The sequence below is a fragment of the Oenanthe melanoleuca genome, chromosome 3 (genome assembly GCF_029582105.1).
Source record: "Oenanthe melanoleuca isolate GR-GAL-2019-014 chromosome 3, OMel1.0, whole genome shotgun sequence".
NCBI classification, from domain to species: domain Eukaryota; kingdom Metazoa; phylum Chordata; class Aves; order Passeriformes; family Muscicapidae; genus Oenanthe; species Oenanthe melanoleuca.
In genome coordinates this window covers 93,570,039-93,587,083 of record NC_079336.1, presented here as the reverse complement: position 1 = coordinate 93,587,083, position 17,045 = coordinate 93,570,039, and the positions used below count along the sequence as shown (strand labels likewise).

Sequence of the window (17,045 nt, the reverse complement as noted above, 5' to 3'; positions counted from 1 at the left end):
ACTGCAAGACTATTTCACTATTTTTCCTCACAGTTTTAATGCTACAGTACCCTCTGCCTGGGAGGACATAATTTAAAAAAGTATGTTTTTGTCCACATAAAAGCAATTCTAGAGAACTAGCACTCTGATCCAGCATCTCTTTTAAGGTGCTGGGCTATGACCATAATGTTTACACTGGACTCTGAGAGCACTTAGTCTTACCTGTTTTGGCTTAATCCTCACATCCTGGTTCCTAGGTGCATGTTGTTAGTGAAGCACAGAGGAAAACCAAGCATTTTTTGTCTTCCATTTCCCTGGTGGTCGTTTATTCTGGCTTCTCCATTACACAACCATGCATTTTGCATTAAGTCTTCCTGGTTTTTTTTCTTCCAAAGGTGTTGGCAGAATCATCCACAGGCCCCTGCATATGACATGCATTGGTTTAATGAACAAGATATCTTAACTTCTAATTCCAGTTTAAAATTCCACCGCAAAACAGCACAGTTCCAAAGTCTCATGGAAATTTCCTAGCCCTGTACCTTATCCTGTCTGCTCCATTCTGATTCTTGTGACTTTGCTTTCCTTCTTCAGTTTCAATTAGTTTTGATTAGGTTTTTTTAATTATTTCTTTAAAATCCCTGGGAAAGCACTATATCAAAGTCTTCTTCTCAGGAACTTCTCTGAATAATTCATGAGATAACAAAACCTAATTAAATTACAATTTTAAGAAACAATCTTTCCTTCAGTATCGTGGAAACATGTCACAGTGAATACAGTACATACATTATTTTTACCAGCTTTTATCTTCTGTCTCATTTATTCTGTTTCCCAGTCTATACCCTAGAAAAGCTATTTTATAACAAAGGTCAAACACTGTTTCAGATTTTTTTACAGGCATTTCAGTTTACTGAAAGTAGAGTTCACAGCAAACTTGTGCTTAACACCAGCTGCCTTAATCTATGTTTTTAGTGAAGCTGTGCATAGCTGAACCAGTGCTGACACCTATTGTCTGGTACCTCCCACTTTGTAATATCAGAGTACAAGAAAAAAACACTTTTCTCCAAGTAATCTTAAGCTGTGTTGCTTTATATTTATGTGCAAAATTTACACAAGCACTACCCTCACGTAGCAAGCTTCAGTCTCAAAATTAGTGTACACAAGGTTACCACTCATTAATAGTTTTGTAATATTTCAAATAACAATTATTACTCATAACCACAAGTACATGTTATTACAGCAATCTTAAAGCAACTAGCCATTACAGCATTAACACCAAAATCAAACTTGTTTAGTTTCCTAATCCATGTTTTCCATAATGCATGATGCAGTTCTTAGGTTTAAAGAACACTTCCAATCACATCATCACTTTTTAAAGGAAGTCCATTCTCAAATTCCTGCCTAGCCTTGGTGATAACATTAAAGGTAAACTATTGCTTTTTACTAAATCAGTAAACAGCACCTTATGATATTCCATCACAGGAATTTGATCTATCAACCTACTATACGCATAAAACAAAAATAAATACAACCATGATAATGATCTCTATATGTAGATTACATTGTAATTTAAAACTTTAGACTTCATCTCAACAGAGTGACTGGTCACACAGCACCAAATTCACTCATTCTCTCACCAGCCTGGTGGGATAGTCTATTACTACACCCATTTCAAAGGCAGAGAGCTAAGACATACAGAACAGGAATTTTCCTAGTGTTCTAAATAACTCTGGAGCATGAGAGCACGTGCTACTGAAATCTCTTGTCCATTTTTTGAAATCCCACCTGCTCTGAAACAAATAGAGGATTACCAGTAATCAGAGAAAAGAAAGTGAAAGCTAAAAAAAGCCAACCCACAAAACTTTCAACCCAGGACTCCCTTAAGTGAACTAAAATGGAAAACTTTCCTCAGTCAAACAAAAATTATTTATGAGACAAAGTATTCTGACTTACCAGTCAGATAAAGTCTAGTAGGCTTCCCCTTTGAGAAATCATCCCTTTACCCATTCATAACTGTGAGATGGGAATGTTTTAGAAGTTCAGAATTTCTGGCAGTCTCATTCACTCACTAAAGAACTTGAAAAGCAGTTGATATTAGTCAAGAATATATATTTATTATTATTTTTTTTTTAAAGCAGCTGACTTTCCTCATTCTGACTGTTTAATCTTGCAGACCTGCCTGTTGGAATCATCATCATCATAATAATCTGTTCTGTGTAGCTCAATAAGTACAGTGAAATTTATGGAAACACCATTCCTGCCAGGAGTTTATTGCCAGAATTAGGTAAATGGATGAAAGTACAACAAGGAAAGAATTCCAGGGGTAATAAAGGAGAAGATTTAAAACAAACAGAAGTGAGAAAATTTGTTGCTCTGTTCTCGTGTTCCTCTTCCAGGAAACAGGAAAGAAGAAAGTACAGGTGGCTCTGAAGAGAATTCTATGAAGGGATTTATGAGGAGCAATTTTAAAGCAAATACAAAAGAAAACAGAGTAAACAGAGTCCCAAGTCAGTGCTTTAATGCAGTACCCCCTGTATCAAGCTTCCAGTGTCTGCACATTCACCCTGTCTGCCCACTGCTCCTCTGGAACCACTGTTGCTAAATCATTGTGGACAGCATCTTTCCCCTGTTTACTTAAGTTCTGGTGATCCCTTTTCTGTTGGCTTGTGGATCCTTTGTTGGAGCACACACTGAACACTCTTCATGGATCTCAAGAGCTCTTCACCTGCTGTTACCAGGGTCAGCCATGAGGGCATACAAGGTTAATTAGAGCTGTACACACCATCTTAAAAATCCATTTTTAGAGCTATTAGTGGGTGTGGTTTTTGTTCTGAGTGTTCTCTGTATGAGTTTAAAAAAAACCAAACATCATAGAGTAATGATTATAGATTGAGTGTAAAGACAGTGTGTGTTACCTGAGGATGTTTGTTCTTCTGTTTGGCATCACCTATCAGCCTCTGGTGAAGACAGATTCCTGAAAGAAAGTGGGCCTTTTTTCTTACTGGATAGAGACATTCATACTTTATTGCCAAAGTCTCCAAAAAGAGCTCAAAGAAACAAAACTATTTGGAATCTTAAGACAGACAGCAAATTTAATACCCTACAATAACAAAGCACTCCAAAAACCCCCAACCAAATGCCAAAACCCAAAAAAAACTCCACAGAAAATTCCCATACAATTATGGAAGTAAAGTACTGCACATATTTTCAAAGGCATTTCTCAGAAATTAAAAAAAAAAAATTATGTTAATGCACTTTCCTATCAGGTTCTTAAATTCTTTTCTGGTTACAGACAGGGATTTTAAAAATATCAGTGTCATAAAGCAAACAAATTTGATTTCCTCATCGAGGTTTTTATTCATGAATCACTAATCATTCAGTGTTCAGCTTCTAATTGTACAAATATTGTCTAATTGTCCAGATTTATTGCATGAATTATGATCTCTTCACCTGCTTTTGAAGATGGGTGGAGTTAAATTATAGCTCTTTTCTTTGCCCTACCACCTATCTTCCTACGAGAGCAGGGTTAGCCAATTCAGCCTTCTGTTGAGGAGTCCTGGTTGTCACTATTGTTCACAACAATTAACAGAGTATGACTTTTTTCAATTCATTCAGGGTTTCTTCCACTGCCTGCTTCCAGTGGCCCAAACAGAGGATGTTTCAGATATCTGACCTGAAAAGCAACTTCTTTCCAAGCAGGCTTGCTGATGTGTGCTACTCATCTTTAGCAGCACCAAACTTGACACTTATCAGTTGTCTTTTACCTGCTTCCAGCTACCATGTGAGAGAAACTTACCTTTAATAATAATTTAACTCAATAAAATCATACCTTCCTCTTCATCTTTCTTTTTCTTCTGCTAACATTTGAGGAGCATCTTTTGTGTTTAAACACATCTCTGTCCCAGAAGGAGGCAGAGTTCACTTGCAGACAGAGACTGGCTGTTCCCCTGTCACAAGTAGAAGCATTGTCTCCAGTGGATGTTCCAAGGAGGAAAGGGGAGGGAAGCAGCTGCATCTAGCAATCCCATGATATTCCAAGTTCCCTGCATAGGTAAGTAGGATTTTCTGGGCCAGATTAACTAAGTGAAAACTAGTTCCAATACCATACTCATGCATGGCTAACTTTCCACTGCTTTTCTTCACAGGAGTCTCTATACAGAAGTTCACCTTGCTTGTTTTCTTCTGCCCCTGTGAAGGTATGAATTAATTTTGTTTGGGAGATGGTAATACCTAGTTTTCTCTTGTCTATACGCAGAATGCAGTCTAGCATGTGGCTCCTTGTCAAAAGTCAGATAGCAGCTATACAAAGTAAATTTATATTTCATATACTGTCTTGAACCTGCCTGGGCATCTGCACAAATCCTCTGGCTGCCCTGTGTATCTCACTGGTAATTCTTTTCTCATTTCAAAATGTAGTATTTTGATGGGCAGTTCACTCAAAAAACAAGAAATCCTCCATAGCTGTTTCTGCTAACAAAGAACCAAAAGGGTTTTCTTGAATCAACCAAACATTTGACCATTCTGTCTAGGAGGGATTTGTATGCCAAAAGCTTGTAAGCATCCCCCAGCCATGTAAGCCTGCCTAAGAAAAAGGCTGCCTCTCTCCACAGACCCTGCCTAAAGAGAGACCTGCACTTCTTAGTACCTTGTACTGTGATTTCCTTCTAGCTCCCATCACTAAGATGGCCTGTCTAGACTAGACAAGCATGGCAAGTCAGTCCCACAGAGACTTTCAGAAGAGTTTTATTATTACCATAGTGCAGGAGAGCAGATGCCATCACCACCACTGAAACAGGCCAATTGTCTCAAACTGCAGCCATCATGGTCAGCTTGTATCCCCCAGACTCTCTTGATTTCTCTTCAAAACAACTTCATTCTAAATTATTTTCCACTAAGCAATAGTAACAGGCCATAAAAATCAGGCAGGAAAGAAAAACACACTTCTGGCTCAAGAGCAGTTGCTATAAACCCAGCATGCATCATTTAAGGTGAAAATTAGAAAAGCCATGCACATTGAGGAATGGCCTTCCAAGAGAATCAGTGCATGAAAAAAAGATGAACTGCATAAAAACTGAAATAGAACAGCTTACAAACTGGATAATATCTTAAGCACATATAGCAGTATTTGAAACTTAAATTACTTCAAGTCCTGTGTTTCCCCTCCAATCCTACCTAGTGTCCACAAGACAGATTTTCTTAAGTCATGTTCCTGATATCCTACAGTCTCAACTTGAAGTAAAAGACCCTTCCTAGTGTCAAATTTAGTTTATTAAGAAAGGACAGGGAAGCAAGCTGACTGTGTGTAGAAGGCCTGTAATGACACATATCGAAAATGTGTCTTTGAATCCCTGACTACTCAGAAGATATATATTTTTAATTGCCTGAATTAATTTCAAACAGAAGTACCTTATAGTCAGACTGGTTTTCAGCAATATGCCCACATATGAACATTTAGGGGCACTGAACAGAAGTTCTATATTATCATTCCCAAAGCTTTCTAATTCATGAAGAGCAAGTTACTTCCACTTTTCAAGAATTCCATTGGAAAACAGTTAAAAGGAAGAGAAATATATTACTTCCATTACTTCAAATATTTGCATGATGAACTTGCAGATCTCAAATATTTCTGATCCTTTACCATGATTGCCCTTTATACCACTCGATAACAGATACCACAAGGTTTTAATCTACCTTCTGAATTGGTGTGGCTTCCTCTTCTAATAAAAAAGGCTTCCCTCACTGTCATTTTATATCCAATATTATTATATATAAGTTGGGTTGGCAGGAGGCTACTTTACATTCAAGTAGGTACTGTGAGGTTTTTATATTTACTGACAAAATAATTACAGGCTGTTGCAATAAACAGCCCTGCATGACTAATGAAGACACCTCACTAGAGTGCAGATATACCTGTACTTTCAGGAGAATGCTGATGATGTATCTTGATGTAAACATGATTAACAACCTTGTTAAATTAAGATGACAAGATGGGCTTTAACCAAACAGTTTAGAAAAAATACTTGAGAAAAATGGTGAAAGATAAAGATGTGCGTATACAGAAATTCTCAAATTTTCTCTCCCAGGACAAGGGAAGTTGTGTCCTAAGGGCTAACAAAGTTGAGACTGCACAAATTGATACAGACTGCTAGTTGTTTCCTGCTGTTATCTCTATCAATAGCAATACAGGAATGTCCAATCACAGATGTCTGGCTTCTGCTGAGTAAATCTGTGATTTCTTTGCAATGGTTTTTCAGTGATCCTTCCAGGAGATAAATCAGTGTTAGAAGAGCAACTCAAGTTAAGTGGCTAAAGGAGCCAACACTACCCACTTTGTTAAAGACAACACAAAAAAAGGTTTTATTCCCTTGAACAAAGTATAAGCTATTCCATATAAACACAGTAGAGTGGAATGCAGAACTTAAATCCATCTTCCCTTGAAGACTATAATGGTTCCAATCCTAATTGGATTACATACATAAAAGCATTTCTGTCCCAGAGAAGTTGCACAGTGGTCCTAAAATATCAGTTGGTTTATCACTACGATAGAATACTTGAGATACAAGAGAGATAATTTAATTTCTGTGTCATAAAGCTTGTGATCTATAACAAAAACTTCAGAAAAAAAAACCAAAAACCAAAAAATGTGGCTAAGATAGCCCAGAAGAAAGATCTAGTTCTTTTCTTATTGTTTTTATGGTGGCAATTACCACAGCAGATAATAGGTTTTAGAAGGGACTAGTGTGGAGCCTGCAACATTCAACCTCCTGCATGCTGTGTGTCTTACAGAATGTTAAGCACAAAGATGAAACAGTAGCCAGCAATGAGAGCTGAAATACCCCAAGTAAAACTGACAGGATTCCAGCATCATCGACACCAAGCTACTGATACCAACTACCCATATCCTGAGGAACTTCAGTGGTCATCTGAAATACCCTCTTTTTTCAATCATCACATCATCCCATATCACAGCTGTGCACAGCAGAAGGTCAGATCTTTATTTTGATCTGTTGCTCTGGTCAGCAAATATTTGTTCCTAGTATTTACTTGTTCCAATTTAATCTCCTTAATTCAGAAGGTTATTGCTGTCAGCCACATTCACAGTGATAGTGAACAAAGATGAGGAACAAGGCCTGACTGTTATTCCCTGCTCTGCCATTTCCCCTTTAGATAGAGCAGCTGCAGAACAGGGGAAGAACCACAAACTAGCAGAAGAATCATAAGATCAAGGAGTGGCAGCCATTTAGAGATGTGATAATAATTACATTAGAAACAGATAACTGTGATACTAGACAGGTTTTCACTAGACACTCCTCCAGAACCTGTATTTTATTGTTCAAAGTCTGGTGTCATTTCTTACACTTGCCTCTTCCTTTACAAAAGGAAGACCTGAACCAAGCTGACCTTCAAACTTCCACTTTGATTCATCTACTGAAGTCATGTATTGAGTAGTCTCAACTTTTCTATGAATAGAACAAATACTTAGACAAAAAAGAGACATTGTCATTTTATATCTACCTTTTAAATTCTTCTAAGTGTACATAGCCATCCTTATAAAAGGAAGATTCTTAGAAAACCAGCCTGTTAGACACATTACACTTCTGTGTGGATAAAAAAGCTAGTTCCACCTTAGAAAAGAAATTACTGCAGTACAAAAGCTGGACAACCTGCCCAAGCAGCAGGACAAACAGTGATGACATCAAGGGTGAAATGTTCAAGAGTCCTCAGTGCTGAGCTCTTTTCTCACTACACTCAGTGGGAGAGAAGTTAAATAAACATCAAATGCTTTCTGAATAATTCCACCTAGTGAGAAACCACCCACTGCTTTCACTGAGACTAGAATCTGGACCCAGAACCTGTACCCTGTTGATTGAAACATGTACATATCTTCACTTTGTTTACAGTTCTCAGGACTGATGTCCCAGAAAAAATGATGCAAAGTCAAAGAAAGATCAATTAAGCAAAAGTAAACATATTAGACTGTTTTTCCACACTGACCTGAGGGGCACAAAAACAACGTAAGCTTGAAGAATAACAAAAGTACTACTAATTTTCCTGGAAGAGTGCTTTGTTTTGTTCTGTTTTCTGGTGGAAGACACAACTATAAAGTAGTTTATTCCACAAGGCATAACCCACTGAAATTCCAAAGGCAGGAGAGTTTAGAGAGTTAAAAGCATATTCTCTTATCACAACTCCAATATCTTATATCTTATATTATCTGTTATATCTTATTTGGTTAAAGAGTTCCAGTGAGTACAGAGTCTCAAGTAATGCTTCAGTCTTTTAAGATATAAATATAATGGTTAAATAAAAAGCAATTTACAATAAAACAACTCATAAAAAATACACTTAGATAAAATTAAGTACCCACCAGTTTTGGGGCACTGTTGATGGCTTTGTTTTTATGTTTTCCCATGCTTTGAGTTTCTCAGGTCTCCTAACTTAACCAGTTTCATATCAGCATTCCTTGTAAGAAAAAAAACAATCATCCCTGATCCCTTCCCTACACTGACATCCGGGAAGGTTTGGATGCAGAAAGGTGACATGATGTTCAGGATAAATGAAAGGGAAAAGCAATTTTAGAGCTTTCATGGTCAGGGTCTGCTTATTTGTGAAAAGCCTGACTCAGCAGTGACTTCAGAAAAAGCAAGCCCCTATTGGGTGAGGAGAGGGAGAGGATCCCAGGCTGGTCAGCAGGAGAGGTCAGCAGCAGGGCTGGAGGGGAGGTCAAGGACCTGGCAGGCAGTGACTGAACACTGCTCCCAGTGAGGGCAGGCAGGGATGGCTAATGGGGCACCAGCAGGGGATTTCTCTTCCCACCCTGCTCTGGTCACTCCACAGCCTTCAGCAGGACACCAGCACTGGGACAGGGATGACCACCACTGCTCCAGGCTAACTTGGTGCAGACCAGCTTAAATGTGAACCAGTTAAACCAGTGAACCTTCTCAGAAGCAGACTCAAAAAGAAGAGAGGACCTGCAAAAAGCCCAGACACCCCACTGCTTCTGTAAAGGGTAATGGTGAGCAAGGACCAACACTCCATGGAGTCTCAGTGACCTCTGTCCCTACCTCAGCCTAGTGACTGCTCCTTCCAGCTTGACATGGGCTCAACTATCCAGGCTGGCAGCACCTGCTCTTCCAGGAAGGACCATGAGAGAAACCCTCTGGAAGACCAGAGACACTTTTAAAGGAAAAATTAACCCAAAAAGAAATAAATTTCAGAAAAAAAATGGAGTAAAGAAAATTTATTGTATGGGACAAATACAATAAATTCTTTGGGGAAAAGAAGATCACTAAATTATTTCAGCTATCAGTTAAAAAGTCTTCTGACCCTGCCCAGACTGACAAGGCAGAGTAGGATGGTTTCCTGTGCAATACAACTTCTCCTGCACTGACAGGACACTGCCACTGCCCTGACAAGCTATAAATAATTAACTTAATCCACATTGTGCAAGCAACAGAGCAAAAGATTACAAAATCCATTTATGCAACTGAGACTCATTACACTGGAACACTCAGGGTACACCTCAGCAAGCTGATGGGCCTCTTCTTTTTATGAAATGGAAAACATGGGGAAAAATAGATATAGCATAGGGAAAATTTGATTTAAAATGTGGAACTCCTACACTGGAAAAAAAATTAAAAACATTTTGTCAAATAAGAAGCATTCCTAAGACACACAGGATTTTGACAGATTCTTTGCACTTCTTTTCCTCAGCTAGTAACTTCAGTTTCCTCATTCCAAGTATAACTAGCTTCTTCCATTTGGTGCAAAGTGAACCTGAACCATGTTATCTATTCAGCACTTCTCCATCACCTGTACTCTGCCCATTGTTTTCCTCTTCTGGTTCTTAGTCTTCAGCATCTGCAAAAAAATTTCAGCCCTCCATTGTATCTGTGCTTTTAACCCCAGATAAAGTCTCTCTTGCCAGTACTTTTACCCATAACAAAACAAGTTACAGCCCCCAGTCAGCTTTCCGGACTCAACTAAGCATTCCTGACCTAGGCTTCTATGTGAGAATAAAGGATTTACCTGACCAGCTCCAACCTTAATATGTGAGCCCTGTAATACTTCCTAAGCAGCTTAGGAACCCAGGAAACTTGCCAAGAACGTGATCACCAGGATGAAGAACCCACAGTTATGTCCTCTGTCCACAGAATATTACCCCAGGCCCCAGTTAGACTTGGTCCATTGAATCAAACACTGGATTCATTACCCTTCTGGACTTCCTTGAGAGTGAAGGCAGCAGACCTCCATCCTTGGCTAGCTAGCTCTGCACCTCCTATTTCTGACCTCAGTGTAGAGGAGACTTGGTTGCAGAAATGAGCACCATCTGCCTAGAGGGACAGTCAGTGGCTCCTTGGTGTGGAGGAGTGGGTTCTCCTTGCAGCTGTGTTCCTGCATTCCAGGATCAAGCCAGCTGGCTTCCTCCAGCCTGAGTGTCCTGCAGGTGGCAACCCTGTATGGCCACTTTTGCAATTCAGTCACCACCTACAGTAGCTGTAGCAACTGGCATGTTTCACCTTGTGTGGTACCTCTTACCTGGCACCCTTTAACAAAAGTACCAGAACTACATCCCCAACAAATCAGGACCAAAACCAAGGTGGAGAGCTCCAGAGACAAAGAGAGAAGCAGAAACAGCAGAGACAGAGTGCCTTGTTTCCCCCTGGAGAGGTAGAAAACAGAGAGGCTCCTGCTGTCCTCTCTCACCTGAGGAAGAGAGATGGCATCTGCCAAACAAACAGTGGTTAACTTTGGTTTCCTTGCCACCCTAGATCCTCATAGAAGTCTAAAGAAAAGAAGTCTAAAGTCCAAAATACTTTACTGTTTTTCTATATGTTAGAGTAAGCAGCTTGATGACAACAAGCTTTTCAGGCCTAAAACAGCAGCAGACCCTAAATGAGCTGCTCACTTTTTATACAGATTTAATGTCATGAACTCTATGTCTGGGGTCACTGCTCTGCTAGACAGGTAACCCCAAAATGAAGCATCCATACATGTTTTGCCCAGCCCCTGTAAATTTTCCAATATGCAATATTGGAGATTCCAATATCCAAATTAGAGAGGAGAAATTCAGAGCTAGCTGTGATTCCTCTAGTCCCAGACAATTTCTTCCAATAAAGCACACCTTTGCCAATTACAGCTTCCCCTCCTATCCCAGCCCAGTATATACCAGAAACAAAGTATATAAGAATTCTGCTGACTCACTCCTATAATAAGATGCCTCAAATGACTCAATGGTATACTGTCAAATGTGTCACTCTGAAAAGTTTGTACAAATATTCATAATGATAGGAACTGTTTATAAATTAGCAAACCAAAGGAAAGATCCCATTTGCAGCATAATCTTTTTGTATACTCCTACTGTGGATTTGAAATTAATAGGATATAAACAGTAAACTTAAAGCCACCTTACTGGAACCCAATTTACGTATCAGGTAAAGGCCAAAAGTTATACCTTACAGATGAAGAGTGCATACAAGAATATTGACATTTTGTCAAAGAAAACATTGCAAGGAAAAATTCTTTGCCAGAAAGAATTGCAGAATTACCAAGAACCAAAAGGCTTCTGTGCATTTATTCACACTGTTACACCCTAGATGTAGCTGACATATATAAACCAACTACAGCAGAGACTTCAAAGCTAGACCTGTACACAGCTGTTAGAACAGGATCATCACAGAGGAACCATCAGAGCACTACCAAGGGTAGTTTTGGTCAACTGAACTGCTTCCTGAAAAAAAATCCTAAAACTCCACATACAGAAACTCTTTTCTTCAAACTACCAATTGCAGCTTTCAATTGGGTTTTTGTAAGGTAAGAGAATTATGAAGTTGGCCTTATGTATCCCATATCTTTCAAATTAGGCTTCCAATGTCAATTATTAAAGTTAAAATTCAAATCCAAAATTTTAAATCTGCAGCCTGCATATTAATGTTTTGAGAAGAGCCTGTAGGAAAAAGCAGAATTCTTTTATGCCTACTTTTACCCAAAGTTAAAGGTTAATTTGATTGTATCTATGCTTTACAAACATTAACAAATACATTAATACATTTTTGCACATCACTAGTGCTGGGCCACATTTTTCTGTGTACTAACTTCATGTTTCTATGTTACAAAGAGCTAAAATCATCTATGAACATTAAGAAGCCTTGGGACAACACCCTGTAATATGGCTACATGGAGTTTTACACACAGAAGAAGCTGAGACACTAAAAGAAAACTTGGATCATACACTGAATTACAAGCAGCACAGGAAAAAAAGACAATAAATCCACAAACCCATTCCTAATATGTCTTGGCCAAGCCCCTTTTAAGTGACTAAACCACCCAACTAACTCTATTGCCTCAAAATATTTCTTCAAAATAATTTGCTGGAATGGATATTACAGCTTTTTACCCAGTAATGGTGAGCTTGATCTTGATTTTCATTTACTCTGGATTCTTACAGGAAAAATCCAAGTTCCTTTTTAAATTATTAGAAAACAGCAAATGCAATACTTCAAAATTAAGAATGTTCCCACCTGCCTCTGGGATATGGTGGGCAGGGAAGAAGGGTTTTCCACCAGACTCCCTCAACTGATCCAGCAACAGACCACAGGAGAAATTGCTGATTATATCTAGAGCTTTTTACTCTCCTTTTGCCTGCAAATTCCTCCTCTTTCTCAGTAATTACCTTGTTCAGGTGTTACCCAAGACCTTCTAGTATTTTTGGGTATGGCTTTATCCTCCCACATATCAGTATGTCCACTTGCTCTGGCATTTTTAGAGCAGAACATGGCACCTGGCATGCACAACTCAGGGAAAAGCAAGACCCCAGTCTCATCCTATCCCACAGGTGCTCGGGACACAATGAACATCCTCCCAAAACAAACACTGCCAACCAGGAAGAATTGTCCTGCACAAATAAATCCAGCCCACAGATCAGTTCAAACACTCCTGTCACATGTGCTTACACTCCTTTTGAAGGCTTAATTTTTGACTATTAAAAGTCCATTCAATCAAAAACTGCAAAAGCTTGGTATCCTTTACCAAAGGGTGAGCAGTTATGCAAAAATTATTCTAGAGACTACCAATTGCACAAGCTCTGCAGGGTGTTATTTGTCATTTTATCTTGCCAAATTATTTGCATAACAGTGGGGCTGATTAAATTTCTCCTACAGTTTGATGGGCCAGTGGTAACTTGCCTCTGCTTCAAAGACAAAACACAGATTAAAGTGAAAACTAAAGCATTTGTAAAAATTAGTATCTTGTATTTAATTAAGCTGCTAATGTTTCATTTTAAATTTTGGTATTTTACCAATCTGTCTAAGATAACTAGAGTCCTTTTCTAAAGTCAAACTTGTTCTACTGCAGTTAAATTTTACCTTTCATTTCTCCAGTCTTTGGCAATTCTGCCCCTTAAAGTTTCTTTTAAACAGGGAACATGTCCAACCAAAGTGACCAATAAAGAATCTGGTAAGATTTGCTGCTCACAGAAAAAGATGTGTGCCTATTCTTACTACTCCTTCTAGATTTATACCAGTGATGGACTTCTGCTGTTTATTCAGTTTAATGCTGATTAAAATCAGCAAGATTATGCAATTAACAAAATACTTGCTAAGATTTTGTATTGAATTTTAACACATTTTAAGCTCTACATAAAACTTTGTGGTTCTAGGTTGGACAATTTATACAACCTTAGTCTTTGTGGTTAGGCTCAAAATTTATTTTCCCCCTGGCAATAACAGGTTTGACATCTTTAAGTTTGCTTATCCTGGTAATGACATAATCAATAACACACTCATATTTATTCTGGATTGAGTACCATGAGAATTTGTGCCTGAAGTGCAGCCTACAGATGACATTTGATTCCCTAGTTATAATAAAGGCAATTACTAGTGGAATTGAGCCACTAACAATGATTTTACAGGTAATATATCAATTGTATATCCAGCTCAGATAATGTAATATCCTACAAAGATGTGTTTACTCCCTTGGTGAGATCACAGTAAGCAATTTAAACTGGTTCTGCTTTTTTCACCACTTCTGTTAATAATGTCATGAGATATCCATTATCATGAGATCTTTTTAGATTACAAATCTAAATTTTGCAATAAATAATCAATGCTACACTTTAAGAAGTCGTGTGGAAGCACTCATTACTACCTGACCAGTTTCCTCTTGTTCTTCACCACAATAGCAGCTATGTTTCCCGTGGCCTCTGGCTGAGTGACACCTCAAAGCCCAACTTCACTGTGAGGAGAGCATTTTTACAGATGCATTTAAGCTTTCCCTTCACAACCACAGAGCAGCAGACACAGCCTGATTGAAGTAACCTGCTGTCTTGAGATGAGTATGTGAAGAATTACCATGACCTTGATCCAGCCTTGTGTAGCAAACAGCCAGATGATCTGTCACCTGCAGCTTGCAACACCTTTCCAGCCTCTTCCTCACTTGGGGTGAATTGCATAACCTGAGCAGAGCCCATGCACTTTGGAGCATTCACCAAGGATTTCACTGTTCCCACAGCACACAGCTGCTTAAGGATTATTCATGACAGGCACACCCATGTCACTAATCCTCTTCACAAATGGCAGAAATAGAAAATGTTGAAATTAGAGCCAAATTTTGTTCAAATGCAGTGACGTGCCTACAAAGCACATTCTGATGAAAGAGCAGAGTCTCAGTTGCCTGACCTTATGCCTTTAGGGCAGAGCTTGCTAGGAAAAGCACTATCACCTTATTCCCTATAACACTTAATTTAGCCATGTCTGGGGACATATGCATATGCTTTCCTTTATTGGAAAGCATTATATGTGTTTCTCATGTAAGTGATAAAGGAAAGGGAAAAAGCACACAATGCCTTTCAAAAGACAATGAAACTAGTATTGAATATCTTCCTACTTCACAGAGTATTGGATTGTTTCATGACAGAAGTATATTCCACCACGAAGTTTTTCAAACCTTCTAGTCACACCTTCTTGCAAGTTCAAGTGTCACACCTACAATTTCCTGGACACACTAATCTATTTTTGAGACAGGCATTCACTGAAAAATTGGTTCTTATATATTTCTAAAGTGAATATCTATCATCAGATGGAAGCTGTGGGAAGTAGCAAGTGTGAGTATTTACCCTGGCTAAACACTACCCGAATTCTCTTAGGCCATTTAATCTCCTGTCTCAAAAAGACAATTTGACTACCATTCAAAAGCTGTTTATACAACTTTTTTGTTCTATTCTTTGCTTCCTATTTCATTAGCTTTGCAATAACAAAACATGTGCAAGCACATCTTTATCATTGCCATATTACAGATTTTCTTCACTAAGCTCCTGAAGCCTTACTGAAAACGTCAGAGAAGCACATCCCTGAAGTCTGCCACCCATCCATGGTGATAATGCAGGTTCTTCTCTCTGCAAAGGCATCTATTTGCAGTACCTGGAATTTCCTTCCCAAACCCAAGTTCTCCTAAATTCCAAGTTACATGCCCCTGGAAATTCAGCTAAGCCCAAGGCAAGGACATGTCTTTGATGCTCATCTATGGGATGCAGTGAACATCTGGCCCATATTCACTGCAGAGGCAGTGCTAATGCTTTTTAGCCAATGGAAATCAGCAGATCACATCCATGAAAATGTTTCCTGACAAAAACTGTTTTGTGCAGTTAGCACAGGAGGCCTGGTTTCCATCCCACATCTTGCTGCATCAGTAAAGCAAAGGGATAGTATACCCAGTTTCAGAGTACACCAGAAAAACAAGATTATACCTTTAATTTATTCTACACTGATCACACTTCTTTCAGATCCTCTTGCTAGATATCCTGAGGAATGCATATGTCAAGTGTACAGACTACACTACCCACTCACCCTAAAAGGTTTGCTTTCCAACTTGTTGAGGCAGCACTTTTGCCCCTTCTACCTAAGATCAAAGATGTTAGGAATAACTCGTAGTTCTTGGATACTCTGCTGTTTCAGGCACCTCTTCCCCCTTCAGTTTAAGAAGCTCAGGAAAGTCAGACCACAGAATTGCTACCAAAGTTGTGAGCTTAAGGCCTTTTTTGGGGGGGAACTTTGGTTTTGTTTGTTCTGTTTTTTAATTAACCTGCATCTCTAACTGTGAAATCTGATCAGATAATATGTAAAAATACCTGCAGTGAAGGTGTAGTTATTCGTGACATGCAGCTCCTCAGATATGCCAGCACTTTTAGAAGACAGTAATAGCAGCCAGACACTTTGGCCTAGCAGGATGTAGAACCAGAATTAAACTGAGCAGATTGCCAAAAGACTTTCTAATTAACTTCCTACAGGACTAGTCTATCAGTGGGATGTAGTTTGAAGCAATTATGCGTAGGAGATTTTTATAACTTCACAGTTGCATTTCCTAACGCTCCACACACATATGGAACCTTGGGGATGAGTTTGCACTGTGTTACTTACACCAGCCTATCATAAAGGCATATCCTATAACTGCATTTCTGTAGGCAGGAACATCAATATTAAAGTCACTAACTCATATTTTAGTGAGCTTTCCAGAATATTCACAGAAGTTGTACCTGGGAAATAGATCAGGCAGCTTCTCCTCAGCTGAACTTGTCAAGCAAAGGTTAAAAAAGTTCATCTGCTATTACAAAGAAGCACAGCTATCAGGGCTTCTCTGTACTCACTCAGAAATCTGCTGCATTACAATACTGCTAATTGCCCAGACACTCTTCTATTCCCACAGAAATAAAGAAAAATTTCACTAATGATCTTTGGAGGTTACAGGCTGGGGTTTTCACTTTTCCTGGCAGCTTTGTGATTCAGACAATGCAACTGCAGTTGCTCTCATTCTCAAAGGAAAACTAATAGACTTTCTTAGTCTGGCTCCTAAAGAAGACTCCTAGTTGCTAACTGCCCTTTGATAGCAGTGAAAAACATGTGCTGAATAAGAGAAAAAGTTACATCATAGGCAGATGAACTCAATGAAACCAGGGGTGCCTTTTGAAGACAGCAAATATTAACTATTAGCGAATTTCTGCTACTTCAGTATCAATGTGGTCTGTTCTTTCAAATTCCTGTACTCACCAGTAGCTGCCAGAGTTGCCCAACAGGCAG

At 38.9% G+C, this 17,045-nt stretch overlaps 1 long non-coding RNA gene across 1 annotated transcript; it reads right to left on the bottom strand.

Annotated features, from left to right (window-relative positions):
- Positions 1-208: 208 nt before the first annotated feature.
- On the bottom strand, positions 209-8,482 carry LOC130251729 (uncharacterized). The gene is made up of 3 exons (XR_008840211.1): positions 8,345-8,482; positions 2,892-2,950; positions 209-400 (listed from the first exon to the last, which is right to left on the bottom strand). It is a non-coding gene; the product is annotated as an uncharacterized LOC130251729 (long non-coding RNA).
- Between the last annotated feature and the right edge of the window lie 8,563 nt (positions 8,483-17,045).